General features: G+C 45.1%; 1 protein-coding gene across 3 annotated transcripts in view; it reads left to right on the top strand.

Moving 5' to 3' along the window:
- FSHR (follicle stimulating hormone receptor) overlaps nt 1–17785 on the top strand; it is a 326011-nt gene that overhangs the window by 118644 nt on the left and 189582 nt on the right. For all 3 annotated transcript variants that reach the window (XM_064164314.1, XM_064164315.1, XM_064164316.1), the window contains one exon: nt 13707–13870. The gene's annotated coding sequence lies outside the window, so the exon portion shown is untranslated. The remainder of the gene's footprint in view (nt 1–13706; nt 13871–17785) is intronic.

The raw sequence follows: 17785 nt of genomic DNA on the forward strand, positions 1-17785 counted from the left end.
CCTGTCGTCCATGGATGAGGCTTCTACCACCTTCCTGAGCAACCTGTTCCAGCCTCCCTTGCTTACTAAGCAGAAGCATTCTCAGCTATTTCCACAGGGGTTATCTGAATTAGAACCTCCTTGATTAAAAGGGGTGAAGAAAGTTGGGCCAAATGCTGACATACTTCAAACACTCTTGCCACCTGCTCTGAAAGTGCCTCGTCTCAATCTGAATAAAACAGAGTCTGAGTCAGGGTATGTCATTGAGTCAAGGCACATCACAGAATTCAATCTTCCTCCCCACTGACAGCCCATGAAATTAGTGAGACAGTTGAGAAGGGCAATTGAAAGGGTGTGGAGCTGGCACGATTGAGTTTACTCGTGATGGGATACCTTTAATTTTATGGTTGCTTTTGAGATGCTCTCTGAAGTTGTGTTGAGAGTGCCTATTCATCTGGATAGGAGCCCTCACACTCTTAATAGCTCTTCTATACATCTAATGAATCAGTCAATCAATGCCAGCTTCAAGAGCTGTGCTCCTGAATGCTGACTGGGTTTTTTTTTTTTTGTCTCAGTGGGATTTATTTATTTTATTTTTTCTGTATAAAACCATTTCTCATGTTTTAATTTGTACTTACTAAAATACATGCTCTTTTGAAGTGCATACCTTACAACTGACAGCTTGGAATCTGCCACCAGGCTTACCTCTTACTGAGGCACTGCCTGCTAAGTGGAGGAAATTGTCCAGCTTCTCAGTGCCAAGCTAATAAAGCAATGCTCATTTTTTTTCTGTGCCTGCTACTGTAGACAGTTTAAATCCTGGGTGGGACTCTGGGCTCTCTCTTGTGGTGACTGTAAAATGTTTGAGCTGTTCCTCATCATTTTCACTATGTCCAGAAAAAAGGAAAACAAACATAAGCCATCCTGAGACTTCCTGGAGTGACTGTTGCCAAAGTAGTGCTACCTGTGGTAGGAAGGCTCTTGCCTCTCAATGACAGTGATGGAGAGAGCCCAGCACTCGCCAACATCCTTGTGAGGACCCATTCAAGACCTTCTGCGTAACTCCTGGTCTTGTCATTGGGGCTTTATAGAGAAATACAGGGATTCTTCTGCTTGGGCAGTCCTGTGAGGCAAGAAATGCTCTTGAGAATACACTTCTTTACAGTGAGGGTGAGGAGTACTGGAGCAGGCTGCCCAGGGAGGTTGTGGAGTCTCCTTATCTGGAGACTTTCAAAAGCCACATGAACGCATTCCTGTGTGACCTTCCCTTGGTGGTCCTGATCTGTCAGGGTGGGCTGCACTGCATGGTCACTAGAGGTCCCTGCCAACCCCTAGCATTCTGTGATTCTGTCAATTCTCATGCTTCAGCTTCTCTCTTTCTCAGGCGCATTCAGCTAAGTGACCCTTGGAAACCACAGTTCCTGATTTCCTTTTAATCTTCAGTATCTTTACAACATGTCTGAGAGGTGAAGAATTGCGGTAGAATCGCCATGAGGGTCTAAATGCAGAGCTTTGACACCTGAAGAATTGGTGTCAGTACTCCTTGTGTATCAACAGGTCAATAAGAGGTCCTTATGCTAACATTATGGGTTAGCTAAGAATACTGAAACACTTGAGATGCTGGTAACTTGGCAGCTCTGAGATGCCTGGAGCATTCAAAAATAAAGCTGCCTTCTTATACATTAGCAATAGAAGAAGAGGAAACATCCTCAAAGTGTAGCAGGGGAGGTTTAAGCTGATATTAGGGGAAAAAAATTCCCAGCAAGAGTGGTCAGGCATTGGAAGGGGCTGCCCAGGAAGGTGTTTGAGTCACCAACCCTAGAGATGTTTGAAGGTTGTTTAGATGTTGTCCTTGAGGACATTGTTTAGGGGTGACCTCGTAGAGTAGGGTCAAGACTTGAGTACTGTGTCCTGTTTCAGGCTCCTCAATTCAAGAGAGATGTTGAGATACTGCAATTTGTCCAGAGAAGGGTGACAAAGCTGGTGAGAGGCCTGGAACACAGCCCTGTGAGGAGAGGCTGAGGGAGCTGGGGGTGTTTAGCTTGGAGAAGAGGAGGCTCAGGGATGACCTCATTGCTGTCTACAACTACCTGAAGGGAGGTTGTAGACAGGTGGGGGTTGGTCTCTTCTCCCAGGCAAGCATCAACAGAACAAGGGGACACAGTCTGAAGTTGTGCCAGGGGAGGTCTAGGCTGGATGTTAGGAGGAAGTTGTTGGCAGTGGGAGAGATTGGCATTGGAATGGGCTGCCCAGGGAGGTGGTGGAGTCACTATCCCGGGAGGTGTTGAAGCAAAACCTGGACGAGGCACTTAGTGCCTTGGTCTAGTTGATTGAATAGGGCTGGGTGCTAGGTTGGGCTGGATGACCTTGGAGGTCTCTTCCAACCTGGTTGATTCTATTGTTCTATAATTCTCTGAGTTGATGATCACCAGAACTGTTCCAACCTGAAAGGCTCTGTGATTCTATGCTTGACCAGTTAACTGCTCAGCTTCTCTTGGGTATAGATAGCAAGGCACTTGTCTCAGTGTAGGCCTTTGAGTGCATCTGCAGTAGGAATTTCTGTTCTCAACTTTGGCGATGCACCCTGAGACTTCCTCCCATCAGGTTTCCCCTCAGTCTTGTCCAGTTTGTCTTCTGAGCTTTTGCTGGAGCGTGCATAGCTGGGTAATACACGATCTTTGACACAGCTCCAGTAACACATTGAAGATTCTTGTCTAATTTGCTGGAGAGGTGTTAAAAACAGGAACAAGTGAGAAGCAATTAAGCAAAATGCATGATTGCTTGTCCTCACACAGACCTCGAATTAAAATACTGAACGTTATTTCACTTGAATGTGTTTTCTTTGCTTTATTTGTTAAACACTCCATGAGCATAAATTCGCTAGGCTATACTCGAGGCTGGTGAGTTATGAAAATGGAAGTTTCATTACTGTCCTGGTCCCAGAAGACAGTATCTTTATTACCTTTTCAGTTCAGATTCTGGGCATAATATTATGTTTAAAACCATAGATCAGCCAGCAAGGCAATAGGTTTTATGTAAAACGTGCTACTTTTAAAAGATATAGGAAGCAGAACTGCTTTTCTTCATATGGGTGTGAAAGCCTATTAGAAAAATTGGAATGGTTCCCTTTCTGTGCATTAAACCTTTGCTGCACCTTCTTGTGATACTTCATGCTAGGAGACTCACATTTATGCCTCCCCATAAGTTTTTCAAACCACCTGCATTAAAGTAGTTATGCTAACCAACATATACACAGGCTCGAGCTTTATGGTCTGGCTGTGAGCAGTCCCTGGGGCGGTGGGGAGCAGCCTATTAGCTCCCATCTAAGTGAGAAGGATGAATGCTCTCCTGCCTGAAATCACCCTTCAACCTCACTATGGAGCCGTTTGAGAGAAGACCAGATGAATACACACAGATGCTAAATCCATCTGCACCTTAGAAAGCATTGACTTCCTAAATGGAAACTGTTTTGAACATGAGCAAAGTCTAATCCATAACTTACCAATCAATAAATGTGCCTGTGACAATGGGATTTTTGACAAGAAGCACTGCAAAATCTTATTTACCTCCCCTGCATAGCAGGCAAATATCCACCAGGGAAACTGTGACTTTTGATGTAGATATAGCTCTAAAAATGCTCAAATGAGTGGTGCAGGCTTTGGCTACAGAGGATAAAAAGGAAACCTGGATTAGCTAAAAGTAGTTGTATTTAAAACCAGTGTATTTTCTTCCTCGAGGAGAAAAAGGGAAAAAACAACACAACTTTAATCTTGGACTAGAAGACCACAGGTAGAAAAGTTCAGGTCTTGCCCTTCTCAGTTTTGAAAGACACTTTTCTAGTTCAAAGGGGCTTTGGTTTAGCTTCAGGGGAAATATCAAGGATTATAATTGGAAGACTTTTCTAGGTGTTCCTAGCTGGATTTCAGAAAGACGATATATACTTAACAAAACCACACACACACAAAAGGACAGATCAACTTTGAAATGAACCTTTCATTCTTTCTGCTGCCAGGAAGTCTCTCCTGTCACCTGCGTTTTCCTGGAGAGGGAGGAGTATGGAAAAAGAGATAAAAGGTTCTGGGGGGGGAGGGAGGATGAAGAAAGAAAAAGAGGGGGGAAAAAAAGAAAGACACAGAGAAGTGTGGGATTAAAAATAAATTAAAGCATGGGAGGTAGGTTTGGTCCCAGATTTTCCTCATAAATTGATTCATCTGCAAATATTTGTATTTAATGGGATATTTCAGCAACTAATTGCAGCAAGGTTGATTAGAAATCATAGAATTACTCAGGCTGGAAGGGACATTTAAAGGTTATCTAGTCGAACTTCTCTGCAGTGAGTAGGGACATCCTCAACTCAGCCCCACCGAAGCTCACCATGAGTATCGCGAGGGATGGAAGCTCAACCACCTCTCCAGATAACAGGTTTCAGTGCTCAACCACTCTCGTGTTTGTGGAAATCATTAAAGGTGGGCACCAGGAGCAGCTAATTTGAGTCATCTGCTGCTCTGTGCTGTGCTGTGCTCTGACCCTCTTCTCACTCCAAGTCATGGGAAATGAAATGCTGGTTCTTCTGAAGGCAGGGGAGCAGTGTGTCTGACGTCAGGGGTGACAGCAGGGTTGTACACTGGAGAATATGCTTTTGACGTTAATGACTGGCTAAGCACTTGTGCCCACGTTTGCAGTTTGAGGCTGCTGACTGATTTTGCACTTTTCTTGAGCAAACAGTGTCTTTTCCCTGCCCTTAGTTCTCTTTGGTGTGTGCTTAGTGTGCTGCGCACCTGCTGATTAAATGTAGTCTTCTGGGTACAGGAGCATTCCACATGGAGAACAAAATATTTCAGCAGTGCTGTAGTTAAGGTACATTAAAACAATAAAGAACACACCTTCTTTGTGTAGCTCCTTAGGCCAGGGACTCTTGCTTTGAAAACAAAGTGGGTCTTTTGAAGAAATGGTTTAGATTGCAGCAAATTAACCACTTTGCATGTTTAGCAGAAGAAATGTTTGTGTTTGTGTATTTTAAGAGCTGTAACCAAGAAAAGGCTTATTTCTGGATTCTGACATAACTGAAGACACAGGAGTCACTGCAATCTTTTACCAGTGCCTGAAAACATGATCTGTTTAGGGATGTCCTTGCTTACTGCAGGGTGGTTGGACTAGAGGTGCCTTCCAGCCCACTGTGTTCTGTAATTCTATGAGGATTCTAAGAGAAGGCTGAGGGGAGACCTCATCACTCCCCATGGCTACCTGAAAGGACATTGTAGAGTGGTTAGTGCTGGTCTCTTCTGACAGATAATTAATGACAGAACAAGAGGGAGTGCAGCCTTAAGCTGCACCAGAAGAGGTTAAGGCTGGACATTAAGAAAACTTTTTTCACAGAGTGATCAGGTCTTGGAATGAGCTGCACAGGAAGTTGGTTGAGTCACCAACCCTGGATGCGTTCAGAGATCATTTAGATGTGGTGCCTGGGGATATGGTTTAAGGGTGAACTTTGTGGAGTTGCTGGGACTGATGGTTTGACTTTTTGATGCCAGGGGTCTTTTCCAACCCAGTGTGTTCTGTGATAACTGCTACAAACTCTAATATGGAATCACAGACAGGAAGACTCCAGAACATTCCCTGTGCAGCCTGCTCCAATGTTGAGCCTCTTCTGGGCAGTTTCTTTGTCCAGGAGGGAATTTGGAAGAGACCTCCAAGCTCGTCCAGCCAAACCTATCACCCAGCCCCATCCACTCAAGTAGATCATGGCACTAAGTGCCTCATCCAGGCTTTGCTTCAACATCTCCAGGCACAGTGATTCCACCATCTCCCTGGGCAGCCCATTCCAATGCCAATCACTCTCTTTGCCAACAACTTCCTCCTAACATCCAGCCTAAACTTCCTCTGGTGCAACCTGGGACTGTGTCCCCTTGTGTTGCTGGTTGCCTGGGAGAAGAGATTGACCCCCACCTGTCTACAGCCTCCCTTCAGGTAATTGTAGACAGCAATGAGGTGACCCCTGAGCCTCCTCTTCTCTAGGCTGCACACCCCCAGTTCCCTCAGCCTCTCTTGATTCTATGATGGATTCTGTATTATTTCTAATTTTATGTAATTGTAAATACCTATAAATATATTGTACACATGTGCTTGTAAGTTTAGCTTTGCTTTAAATATGGCTTCATCTTACTTCCAACCCTTCTGAACTGGTCTGGTAAATTTCAGTAGTGTCTGTGGGAAGTTCCTAAAGGAGTTAAAGCTGCGTTACTCATCTCATTCCTAGCCTGAGGTTTTTCTGGGCATGTGCCCCAGCAATGCAGCCTTTGATATTTAGAGGTATTTTGCTTATTTCTGCAGGCACTGGTGAGAGTCCAGATTATCCTCAGAATTATTCTATTGTGTGAAAAAAGTGGCTGGAAGCTAACACATTATTTTTTGCTCTTGTCATGGTTTATGCTGCAGAGCCTGGCTTTCCTTTGTGTCACAGCCCTCTATCGCCCGGGTAAGCGCAGGGCTGGGTGTAGGGCTCGAGTTGTGCAAAGAGACCTGTTTGAGTTCTCATGATTATAGACATATCTGAGTCTCTGAGTTATTCTTCGTCTTTGTATGGGGAATTAGGGAAGCCTGGAGACGGAGAGTGCATTGATAGAATTAAAGGGAAGGAAAGGGCAGCTTTGGTATCATGGCTTTTGACAAGGAGAGGAACTAAAGAGAATGACGGTGACCTGGTGTTGCCACACGGTCTGTTTTAACTCAGACTTCATGTGACAGGCTGGTGGGGGGGGGGGGTGAACTAAAATCAATATTCTATTCTAGATGGCAAATACTATATGGTTTTCTCTTATCCATTATTTCAAAAGCATGACTTCAACATCTAATAGTGCAACCTTTGTCTTGAGATCAGACATTTTGGAGGAAGGTTCAGCTCTTGTGTAGAAAAAGAGGAGAATGTTATTTCCCTTCTAGTCTCCTATTATTGCTCTCACCTCCCTTCCAGGATCTGAAAGATTCCACTCCTATAGGAATTACATTTACTGCTCCACTTAATTTGCCTGGTGGTTGTAATTTTCTTTGACTTTTCTCTTCTTGATTGGAGAGGATCCCTCTGCATTCTCCCACAACTTTACTGGGAAAGGAAGGCGGGAGGAACAGCAAAGGTTGAACTGATTTCAGGACTGATGTGTTCTTGCAGTTGATGGTGGGAGGCTTTTTTTTCTCCTTTGCAATAACACCTGCTGCTATTGGAACTGTCGGTAAAGTGGGAAAATGCAATTAATATTTTTTTGTCTCTGCCTTTCACAAAATCCTTACTTTTCTGTGAGCAAAGCTCTTGAAAGAAATCACAGGTTAACCTTGAGAAATGATAAGAGAGGGAGGAAAGAAACGTAGCAACATTCCGTGTGTCCTTTGCTCATTAGCAGTGACAGACTGTGGAGGGAAGAGATCCTACAACACGGGTTTTGTAAATACAATTGCAATAAAGTCTAATTTCAGGACAAATAAAGATCAGGAAAGGAAGCTAATTGGACATTTCTTTCAAAAGCTGCTTTATCTTCAACTTTATGTCTTAACAAGTTAAGCCAGAAATGTTAGCAGCCTGAAATTGTAACACAGGAAAGAATTATTACACTTTGTGTCAATTAGGTGGGATGTTTTTTTACCTAAATATACCTGCCCCTTCTATAGCTTTTGCTTAGGAAGGTGGAAATCTGCCTCGTGAGTGACTCACCAAAGTCCCATTACCAGTACATTTATTCTGTTGTGCATCACCGATGCATCCTGAGCCAAAAGGGAAGCAGCAGGAAGCCAGAACCTCTGCTCTGAGCAGTCAGATCAAATCAGGAGGTTACGTTTTCACAAGATGATGAGCTGCTTTAGCTGCCATTGGAGTCCCAAATCTCCTTTCCCTCCAGCATTTCGTATCTGAGTAAATAGGAAACTGCTGCCCTGAGCAAACCCCCTCACTCTTGTGTCCTGGGAGTGGATGTTTTTCCAGGCACTTGATGGTCCTGAGTCTCCATGTGGAGCTAGTATTGAGTTTATTGTGTGATTCTGGTGTCACCCAGAACTCAATGAAAATCACTCCTTAGCTGCAATAAGAGACTCATGGATTCATAGAAAGGTTTGGGTTGGAAAGGGTGATTTAGTTCCAACCCTCCTGCCATGGACAGGACACCAGGCCACTCATCCAACCTGGCTTTGAACACCTGCAGGGCAACCTGTTCCAGTGTCTCACTGTACTCACTATTAAGAATTTCATCCTGATCTCCAGTCTAAATCTGCCCTCCTTAAGCGTCAGTCCATTCCCTCTCATGCTATCACTACAAGCTCTTGGAAACAAAAGCCCTTCCCAGCTTTCTCGTAGGCCCTTTTTCAGGTACTGGAAAGGCTGATCTAAGATTTCCCTGGAGTTTTCTCTTCTCCAGGCTGAACAGTCTCAACTCTTTCAGCCTGCCCAAATAGACAAGGTTTTCCAGACCTCTGATCATCTTCATAGCCCTACTCTGGACCTTCTCCAGCAGCTCCATTTCCCTCTTATGCTGAGAGCACCAGAACTGGATGCAGTACTTGAGGTGGGGTGTCATGAGAGCAGAGTAGAGACAGGTACATGTAAAACACCAGGGACCATATAGAGCATACCTCCAAAATTGCCCTTTACCTCAGAGAGTGTACAATGTGAAGAATTCCATGTGTTTGGGATTCTTCCCATCAGAGCAGCTCTCCTCCCACTCCACTGTTCAGGAGTGGGTTGCCCAATTGTATCATGATGTAGTCCATATGAATTATTTATCTATCCCTCACTAGAAAAAGCACTTTTAGGTGCTGGAGTGTCTCTAATGAAGGGCAAAAAAGATGGTTAAGGGCATGGAGAACAGTATGAGGGAACAAGGGTTATGAAGTCTGGAGAAGAAGAGGCTGAGGGGAGACCTCATTGCCTTCTACAACTGCTTGAAAGAAGGTTGGAGTGAGATGGGAGTTGGTCTCTTCTCTATAGTATCGAGCCACAGAATGAGAGGAAATGGCCTGAAATTGTGCCAGAGAAGGTTTAGGTTAGAGATAAGGAAAAATTGATTTACTGAAAGAGTGATCAGGCAGAGTGATCTGCCCAGGAAGGTGTTAGAGTCACCATCCCTGAGGGTGTTCAAGAAACATATGGACATGGCACTTAGGGGCATGATTTAATGGTCATAGTTGGACTCAATGATCTTAGAGGTCTCTTGCAATCAAAATAAGTCTGTGTTTGTATGATTCTGTACATAGCTCTGGGGCAAAAAGTTATGAGGGGTTTTGAGGGAGATTGTCTTTAATTTTCCTCTGCAAAGGAATTGCAAAGGGCAAAACTCATGCTGCTGTAACCAGAATTAGAACTTCATTCTTGTTCTTTAAAAGCCTCAATCTCTATTGCATTAAATCTTTACTTTAAACCTGAACTATTTTTCAGTGTAAATAATTGAAGAGCCTAAAGGGCAGTGCCTGGAATGTTCATGATCCCATTTTTCTAAGCATTAAGAAAGTGCCTAATGTGAATCAGCCTCTCCTTGGGTTGCATAGGTGCTCAGTACGAGTCTCTGAACAGCTTTCATTAGGGATGATGCACAACGCCTGATTAATTTACAAGGCTGTTAATATTTCTGTGTCAATTTCCCTGAAATGAGAGCTTTAAAATATCTGAAGTCTTCAGGACAGTTCATCAGCAGCAAATATCTTTGAGATGGAAATGTTTCCTCTCTCAGTGAAAGGCCAGCAGTGCCTACAGAGCCTGCATGTGGGATGGATAATGGTGCTTCAAAGCTTCAGCAGAGCCTTAATGAAGGGAATGGAATTTTCTGTGGTTCATTAAATTTGGCGAAGTACCTGCAACCACATGCAGCCTGGATAAACAGCAGCCATGCTAGGCAAGAGCAGCTGGGGTGATGAGGTTTAGGGGAGCCAGAGGTTTTATATCCTGCTTACAGCCTTTCTCAGACACGACATTTCCTCTGGCTACTCCTGTAAGTAGAAGTGGTGGAAGCATGCAAATTCTCAAATGACAGAGTCACTATGGTTGGAAGAGACCTTCGAGGTTCTTGACCATGTGTCAGCAGTGTGCTCTTGTGGCCAGGAGGGCCAATGCCATTCTGGGGTTTATTAGAAGAGCTGTGGGTAGTAGGATCAGAGAGGTTCTCTCCCCCCACCTCTACTCTGCCCTGATGAGGCTGCATCTGTACTATTGTGTCCAGTTCTGTGCTCCTCAGTTCAAGAAGAACCTCAGGGAACTGCCTGAGAGAGTCCAGCAGAGAGCCATAAAGATGCTGAAGGCAGTAGAACATCTCCCTGCTGAGGAGAGGCTGAGAGAGCTGGGGCTCTTTAGCTTGGAGAAGAGGAGACTGAGTGGTGACCTCATTTGTATTTATAAAGATGTAAAGGATGAGTGCCAAGAGGATGGATCAGGCTCTGCTTGGTGATGCCCAATGACAGGGCAAGGGGTAATGGGTGGAAGCTGAGGCATAGGAAGTTCTATGGAAACACAAGGAGGATTTTTTATTGGTTCTATTAACTATATTTGAGTCTCTGGGAAATTTAAACTCGAACCGAGACAGTGACCCAATGTAGCCTGCACCTACACCACCATTCAGCACACCTTTCTCTCCACGGCTACCCCTCAGCAGCTTGTGGCTAGTGGTTCTGGCAAGCAGGGAGCTCTCCAGTTTTCAGTGGACTGCTTCTGGGTAGAGCATGTCATCAATATAATTGATGAAAGAAAAACCAGATGCTGAACACTGTAAGTTCTGACCGCATCTAAAGGGAGCAGAAAGGTTTCTGAGTGCATTTCTCAATGTCTATGGCATGTGATTTCTTTCTGTGCTAAACAAAGAGCTCATGGAATCATAGTGGGCTTAATTACTTAAAATAATGGAATTGTCAGGGCTGGAAGGGACCTCAAGGATCATCTAGTTCCAAGCTCCCTGCCATGGGCAAGGACACCTCACACTAGATTAGGTTGTTCAAAGCCATATCCAGCTTGGCCTTAAAATGCTCCAGGGATGGGGCTTCCACCACCTCCCTGGGCAACTTCTTTGAGTGTTTCACCACTCTCATAGCAAGCAACTTCTTCCTAATATCCAATCTGAATCTACCCCCTTCTAGTTTTGCTGCATTCCTCCTCAGTCCTATCACTACCTGACACCCTACAAAGTCCCTCCCCAGCTTTCTTGTATCCCCCTTCAGATACTGGAAGGCCACAGTAAGGTCTCCTCAGAGCCTTCTCCTCTCCAGAGTGAACAGCCCCAGTTCTCTCAGTCTGTCTCCATAGGAGAGGGATTTCAGCCTTCTGACCATCCTTGTGGCCCTGCTCTGGACACACCCCAGCACATCCATATCTCTCTTGTAACAGGCTCCAGAACTGATTGCCATGCTCCGCGTGGGGTCTCACCAGAGCAGAGCTGAGAGGGAAAATCACCTCCCTTGACCTGCCAGCCAAGGGAGGTGATTCTCTTGATGCCCCCCAGGGTCTGGTTGGCTTTCTGGGCTGCAGGTGCACATTGGTGACTCAGGTTGAGCTTCTCATCCACCAGCACCCCCTTCCCAGTTTGGGCCCATGAGCACACCCATTACTGGAGGGCAGGAGTGACTCTTATCCCTTCCCAGCAGTAAGGAGGAGGATATTGCACACTGGTTGGAAGGTGAAAGAGAAATTCTGTTTACAAGAGCATCTACACAAAAGGCAATCAGGTAGGCTAAGTACAAAACCCACTGGGCCTGAACTGGCCCCCTCGAGTCCTCCACCCCTTCCACCCTCGCTCGGCCGGAGGGTAGGCCAAAGCCGCCCTCCCCAGCGGGGCCTGCAAGGCCTCGGTGGCTCCGCTTCCCGCCTGCCCTCTCCCCTCAGGAGCCAGGGGACAGAGCACTCGCTGCTCGCGGGAGCGAAGGGAGGAAAGGCAGGCAAGAGAAGGGGGCAGAGGTCAGGCAGGCAGTGCCTGTGATACCAGAAGATGGAGCAGAGCAGCAATATATCCTGGGATGAGCAGTTGCATGCCCTGGGATGGGCTTCTGTCCCTGCGGTTCTGTTACGAGGGACCCAGGATCCCTCAGACTACCACAGCCCCCAAGTCCCTTTCTTCAGGGCTGCTTTAAAAGCAAAAATTAGTGAGAACTTGGAGTGAAAAACTGTGTAGGGATTTAAAGTCTCTGTAAGTCTTGGACCTTACAGGAGAAGACTCCAAAGGGTAGGTGGGTTTGGGCTGCTAGGAGTTGGCTCTGGTTTTGCTGGGCTATGTCTCTGCAGCAGACTTCAGCTGGAGGGGTGGAGGCTTTCCAAGTGCTTTCACAGTATCACAGTATCATCAGGGTTGGAAGAGACCTCACAGATCATCAAGTCCAACCCTTTACCACAGAGCTCAAGGCTAGACCATGGCACCAAGTGCCAAGCTAGGGGCCACATTTTGCAGCAATCTTGAGTTGATTTTCATTTTCTTTTACACTAGTCAATACTAGTGCTTAGCTGAGTGACCCCTGCAATTCAAACAGATTCCTCAGCAACGCCTTTTTGAATCAAATAACCTAACCATACAGCTTTAAACAGGAAATGCAAAGGTTTTCAGCAAAGACTAAAAGAGGAAAACCTTCTGAAAACATAGGTGCGTGTCTGCTGCTGAGACACTCTCTGACAATGTCTGGAGACCAGAGATATGCCAGGAACTGAGGGAACAGAGCCTGACTTTTTTGTCTGGCTCTCATCAAGAAACTCCTCAGATGTTTTGGTTCTTTGATGAGTTCTTCAGTTGGTGGAACTTGTAAATTTTGAAGAAGAAGGCTGGGTGCAGGAGTTTAATCTGGTGTGTGTTTTCCTGGTGAGTTGCTACCTGTTTGTCTGCTCTTCTCAGTGCCTGCTGTTTGTTGTGTGCCATTTGATTACAAACGTGAAGCTAGGTGAAGCTGCTGAATCCATGTTACATTGGGTGACACACTGGTCAGCAGCAGAGCTTGGGGGGCTTCCACCCCTCTTCCCTGAGGCAAGCAGATGAGCCAGTGCAGGAGGATGCTGGCATGTCAAAGCTAGAGCCATGTTGCTATGCACAAGAGCCATGTCCTCCTTGTGTTGAGGGCCGCAGAACTGGACACAGTTCTGGAGATGAGGTCTCACCCGAGCAGAGAGGCAGAATCACCTCTCTTGATCTGCTAGCAGTGCTGCTTTTGTTGCAGCCCAGGATGTCACTGGCCTGGAGCTTGGCCATTGGCAAGGAGACTTGGACTAAATGATCTCTTTTTGCTGGTCAATAGCCATAAGACAAGAAGCAATGGCTACGGATCGAAACACAGAAGGTTTCATCTCAACATGAGGAAAAACTTCTTTACAGTGAGAGTGACAGAGCACTGGAACAGGCTGCCCAGAGAGGTAGTGCAGTCTCCTCCTCTGGAGACTTTCAGAAGCTGCCTGGATGCATTCCATGTGTGAATTACCCTAGGGGATCCTGCCTTGGTAGGGATGCTGGACTCGATCTCTGGAGGTCCCTTCCAGCCTCTTAAGTTCTGTGATGGATGCCTCTCAACCATTCTGTCATTCTGAGATTCTGGGTGATTCCATCCATTTGGACAGCAGAGCTTCTGTGTAGTGTCTGCTGTAACTGAATTATGGATCTCTTGCTTTCAGTGCTCCCTTCCATGAATTCTGTGACCGCACTGGTATCACAATGCAGGCATTGAAAGAAGGTTGTTTTGCTCAATATTCTGTAGTATTGATAGTAACATAGAGTTGTTTGGGTTTTTTTTCATAGGTGTAGCTCCAAGAAGCCACTGAGCTCCTCGGATTTTCCTTGTCTGGCTAAGAAAGTTGAGGATGTCTCTCTCTGAGTCGCGCAGAGTGGATGTGAGTTGCCAGACGCATTTTATTCTGCTGCTGCGCTGCGTGAATTTGAACCTCAGACTTTCTATCCACAAGGTGAGAACTTACCTTATTTGTCACTACACAGCTCGCTACTCTCAGCTTTGTCATTTTCACCACTAATGGGATTTTGTGACTGAGTGACCTTGTTAATCCAGCAATATGTTGCCTGCCATATCGTCAGTAACAGTGTTCCAAATAATAAAAGAAGGGGAAAATGCTGGCCAAAAATATATATGTATAAAAATACTGAGAAATTGTGCTAGTTTCTTTCTATTTCTTTTCAGGAAAAGAAATAAGCCTCCATTATCTTAATTACATTACTTTTAGTATCTTCCTTAATGTGATGAAATAGTTATTAAAGCACTCCTTTTCTCTAACAAAATTTGACAAAACAGCTCTTAAAAAGATCTTTTTGGGGGGAAAAGGGACATAAATATGGAATGGATCCTTTCAACATAACAATGCCCATCATTAGACTGGAAAGATATTGTGAGAAACATTTCTGTGAATGGACTTCATGATTAAAAAAAAGTGGTTTTACAGATATCTGTTATCTCCTAATCAGAGAATCAGCCAGGTTGGAAGAGACCTTCAAGATTATCCAGTCCAACCTAGCATCCAGCCCTGTCCAATCAACTAGACCATGGCACTAAGTGCCTTATCCAGCCTTTTTTTGAACACTTCCAGGGATGGGAACTCTGCCACCTCCTTGGGCAGCCCATTCCAATGCCAATCACTCTCTCTGGCAACAACTTCCTTGTAACATCCAGCCTAGACCTCCTCTGGCACAACTTGAGACTGTGTCTCCTTCTTCTGTTGCTGGTTGCCTGGGAGAAGAGATCAACCCCACCTGGCTACAGCCTCCCTGCAGGTAGTGGTAGACAGAAAAAGGTGACTGTTCTATGTATGTAAAGCTGATGTGGATACTATGCAGATAGGGGTGAACTGATGACTTTATGAGCTGAGCAAATAGAGTCCTCCTTGTAGTACCTGAAGAGGTCTACAAGAAGGCTACAGAGAGACTGTTTCCAAAGACCTGCAGTGATAGGACAAGGAGCAATAGTTTGAAATGAGAGAAGATTAGATCGGATGTTGGGTACAAGTTCTGCACTATGAGGGTGCTGGAACACTGGCACAGGTTGCCCAGGGAGGTAGTTGAGGTCTTATCCTTGCAGATACTCAAGGTCAGGCTCAACAGGGCTTTGGGCAACCTGATCTAATGAAGGATGTTGCTGCTGGCTCCAAGGGAGTTGGACTAGATGACCTTTGGAAGTCTCTTCCAATCCAAACCATTCTGTGATTCTAGGGATAGGGAAATGAAGCAACAACCGAGTCTCCTTCGTCTCTGTCCTCTGCTACATTGGTGAGACCCACCCTCCCTGTTAGATTATGACTAAAACCTCCAAGGAAATTTTGTTTTGCCGCTTGTCTGAAGGATGTATGAAATGAGGTTGGCATCACATTCATTACAGCTCTATGCCTGGCACATCTAAGGAAGAAACAAGGATTTCCTGAATGGAAGATGTAATGAGGTGGGAATCAGTCTCTTCTTCCCAGTATCAGGTGTTAGAACAAGAGGAAATGGCCTGAAATTGTGTCAAGGCAGGTTTAGGTTGAAGATTAGGAAACATTTCTTTCCTGCAGGAGTGGTTATGTTTGGAACAGGCTGCCCAGGAAGTCACTGTCCCTGGAGGTGTTAAAAAAATGCTTAGACATGTCACTCTGGGATGTGGTTTAGTCTTAACTGTGATCTCGACTGCATGGGGTTTTTCTGGGGAGGAGTTGTACATGGGGTAGTTAACATCTCTTGTTCTTTTCAAAGGTAAATAATCAAAATAGTTCACATCAAAAAACATCATTTGTCAGCCATCATTTGGGCCAGGGCTGTGGTGTCAGATGGGGTTGTTTAATGGATAGGGCCTGCCAGCTGTGCATCTTTCTTGGCAGACAGCTCTAATCCGTCACGGTCCACTACCTTTACCTTTATGAGTTCTTTTGATTGGTAATTGAGAGAATAAATCCTTGAAAAGCTTAATATAAATGAGAAAAAAAAAAAGAGAGAGAGATTCCATTCAGTTTCAAGCAGTAAAATGCCTACTGGCATATTTTAGATAGCACCTTTTCAGAGCTCTGTACTTGAAATTCATTTTGCCAGACAAAGACTGGATGGGCATCCAGTGATAGGATTTGTTTTCTTATGTGTTGTCATCTGCACCCTCCATAATTTAACTTTTAATACCAGCACAGGAAGTGAACTGTTCTGAGAGCTGGAGTGCTCTGAAGCACTTTGCAGCAGGGAAGATGCAGAGCAGAATCAAGGATTGAGGCACTTCATCATCCCTACCCCTGTTTAATTTATACAGATTAGGCATCCTTTTCAGTTAGGTCTTATATAGCCCATCATGCTGTGCTGTCATCCAATGAGATCTGGACAGGCTGAGAGCTGGGTGAAGCCAAACCTCATGAAGTTCAATAAGGACAAGTGCAGAGTCCTGCACCTGAGGAGGAATAACAACAGGCACAGGCTGGGGACTGCCTTGCTGGAAAGCAGTTCTGTGGAGAAAGACCATGGAGTGCTGGTGGACAGCAAATTCTACATGGGCCAGCAATGTGCCCTTGTGGCCAAGAGAGCCAATGGCATCCTGAAGTGTATCAGGAAAAGCATGGCCAGCAGGTCTAGAGAGGTTCTTCTTCCCCTCTACTCTGCTCTACTCAGGTCACACTTGGAATACTGTGTCCAGTTTTGGTCTCTCCAGTTCAGGAGGAACAGGGATCTGCTTGAGAGAGTCCAACAGAGAACCACAAGGTTGACTGGAGGACTTGGGCATGTCTCCTAAAAAGTGAATGAGAAACCTGGGACTGTTTTGTCTGGAGAAGAGAAGACTGAGAGGAGATTTGATCAATGTGTACAGATATCTGAGGGGTGGGTGTCAAGTGGATATGGCCAATCTCTTTTCACTGATCAGCAGCAATAAGACAAGGAGCAATGGCTACAAACTTGAACATAGTAGGTTTCACCTCAACATGAGGAGAAACTTCTTTACAGTGAGGTGACAGAGCACTGGAACGGGGTACCCAGAGAGGAGTCTCCTTCTCTGGAGACTTTCAAAATCTGCCTGGATGCATTCCTGTGTGAACTACCCTAGAAGATCCTCCCTTGGCAGAGAGCCTGGACTTGATTTCTGGTGATCCCTTCCAATCTCTAAAGTTCTGAGATTCTGTGGTTGAGGATGGGATTGTTGGGGGTGAGCTAAAGCTCTTTTACTAACAAACATAAAATCATAGAATTGAGATCATCCACTCCAGCTATTAGCTCAACACCACCATGACCACTAAACCACATCCTAAAGTGCTGTGTCTACACATTTTTAGAATGAGAATTTATTGTGAAGTAATTTGAGGGATTTTTCTCAAAAAGCTCAGGCCCATTGGCATTGTTTCTCCATTCATGTGACAATTAGCAAAGCAGTGCTGTAGGAATGCACTATTCAAAAGGCTGTGGCATGAGAAATGCTACATAAGTACACTAAAAGTATAATTTCCCAACAGATAACCCTGCTCATTCTGTGGGGTTGTGGCTGTAAAACCAGCATCAACTGCATGTTAGCTTTGCAAAAAAGCCAAGTTCTGATTATTTCAGCTAATTTACTCAGTGACTGCTCTCTGATATGCAAGGTTAGATGCATCTACTATAGAAACAGCCACGTTTGTGCTGTACAAGTCACTCCTCCCTGTCTTCGATATTGAATAGGTCATAACCTGCTGGTAGGGTAGGTGACATGTGAATAGCAAGCCTTATTTTCATCTGCTGACTCTGTAGGCAGTGTTAGACAATATTCAGATGTAGCCTCTGTCACAAGATTGTCGTGTTCAAGACTTAACCTCTGTGAAACAGTAAATAAATTGAGAGCTAAACTTTTAAAGGGAAATACTCTTCCCATTTCTGTGCACAGAATTCCAGGTGTGGAC

Source organism: Pogoniulus pusillus, chromosome 25 (assembly GCF_015220805.1).
Source record: "Pogoniulus pusillus isolate bPogPus1 chromosome 25, bPogPus1.pri, whole genome shotgun sequence".
Lineage (NCBI taxonomy): Eukaryota > Metazoa > Chordata > Aves > Piciformes > Lybiidae > Pogoniulus > Pogoniulus pusillus.